Source organism: Hevea brasiliensis, chromosome 15 (assembly GCF_030052815.1).
Source record: "Hevea brasiliensis isolate MT/VB/25A 57/8 chromosome 15, ASM3005281v1, whole genome shotgun sequence".
NCBI classification, from domain to species: domain Eukaryota; kingdom Viridiplantae; phylum Streptophyta; class Magnoliopsida; order Malpighiales; family Euphorbiaceae; genus Hevea; species Hevea brasiliensis.
This window is the reverse complement of record NC_079507.1, coordinates 31,655,061-31,657,230: the sequence shown is the minus strand read 5'-3', so window position 1 is coordinate 31,657,230 and position 2,170 is coordinate 31,655,061.

Genomic DNA, 2,170 nt, shown 5'->3' with positions numbered 1-2,170 from the left:
ATTAAAAGCAAACGACAGGTTCAGTGCCTTTCATTCTCAGCCTTCAGATCTGTCTTGTAAGGCAAGATCCTAAGCCATTGGATTAAGAAGAGAAAGGACGGATATTTGAATAGGATCCCAACCGTCCATTTTGATTCTCTTTAATTCTCAGACATCGGATCATGTCCTTTGAAATCTAGACCTTCCGTCTCCCTCAGGAGAGATCCTGACCTTTTATTAGAAGCACCCGTTCCCTATAAATACCTGCATGCAATACTGTAGAGGGAGGACACAAAAAAGGTGGTGGTGATTATAGTGGAAAGGCTCTAAGATTTAATTCAGTTGTGCTGCTTTGCCATTCTAAGGTTGCATAAAAATTGAGAAACTTCAGAAACTAGTTTTCTTGAGTATCTCCGTTGATAGAGTTTTCGAACCCTGAAATCCTTCATTTTCAGTTTGTTCATCACTCTGCCATACCATTTCTGTTTAGTCTAGTCTTCATCACCCCAACATCAACATATTATTCTCTCAGCTTGATCTCATTCTGACTTGGTTTCCATCGCTTCGGCTCAACTGCATTTTAACCTGGTTTTTGCAATCTCGAAGTAAGCATTGGTCCTTATATCACCAGCTTTCAACTTTACAATATTTGTGATCTCCGAAGTCAGTTTGATAGCCTCAACCTCACACTGGTAAGTGCCTAGACTATCATTTTGCCAAACGCTCGCGTTCTACTTTCTCTGCTTTTATTCTCAAAATTTTCATTAAATCCAGTTATACTAAAGATCCCACGTAGATCCTTCAGTCCGATAGTTATTCTCTTGAGTTTACTTTTTCCATCCATCAGTTCACATTATTTATTTGTTCTTAGTTTTTATTTCCTTTGAATATAGTTGTCCCGGTTGCGGATAACTTGTAGGTAATTTAGTAAAATGTTGGTAGCAATATCCCAACGTGATAGTTTCTTTTGAATAAGTGAAAATAATCAAAGAATGAATAGGGAATCAGGAGAAAAGTCACGAGTCGGGCTATTAAGCGAGTTTAGGAAATAGCATAACAGAGCAGGAATCAAGATAAGACCCCAGACTAGTAACCGAAAGAGATCGGATGTAGCCAGCCAAAGAGTTCAGACAAGGTAGTCATATACGAGATCGGTGAAAAGTTCAGTCTTATGTCACGAACACTTTAAGAGGTCGAGGGAGATTTCTTACCTGATCCTTATTCAAATAAAAACACAGAGATCAGAGGAGAGTTCTTATCCGAGATCCTTCATTAAAACTTTAAGTCGAACACTTTAAGAGGTCCAGGGGGGGGGGAGGGGTAGTTCGTACCTGATCCTCATTCAAATAAAAACATGGAGATCGGAGGAGAGTTCTTATCCGAGATCCTTCATTAAAATCTTAAACTGAATACTTTAAGAGGTCAGGGGAGAGTTCGTACCTGATCCTCATTCAAATAAAAACACGGAGATCGAAGGAGAGTTCTTATCCGAGATCCTTCATTAAAACTTTAAGCCGAACACTTTAAGAGGTCAGGGGGGGGGGAGTTCGTACCTGATCCTCATTCAAATAAAAACATGGAGATCAGAGGATAGTTCTTATCCGATATCCTTCATTAAAATCTTAAACCGAATACTTTAAGAGGTCGGGGGAGAGTTCGTACCTGATCCTCATTCAAATAAAAACACGGAGATCAGAGGAGAGTTCTTATCCGAGATCCTTCATTAAATCTTTAAGCTGAACACTTTAAGAGGTCGGGAGGAGAGTTCTTACCTGATCCTCATTCAAATAAAAACACAGAGATCGGAAGAGAGTTCTTAACCAAGATTCTCTATTTAAAATTTTGAACCGAAGAGGTAGGGGGAGAGTTCTTACCTGATCCTCATTCAAATAAAAAATGCGGAGATCGGAGAAGAGTTCTTATCCGAGATCCTTCATCAAATTTTAAACCGAACACCCTAAGAGATCGGGGGAGAGTTCTTACTCGATTCTCGTTTAAATTAAAACAGGGAGATCGAAGGAGAGCTTTTATCCGAAATCTCCCGCTCAAAACTCTTAATAAAATATATCTAGAGATCGGGAGAAGTTCCCCGCCCGAGCTCTCTTAACAAAATTCAAACTAAATGACATGACCCCAATACACAAGACAATCTCACTCAAACACTTATTCACTAAAGGGCCATCTCGCGAAC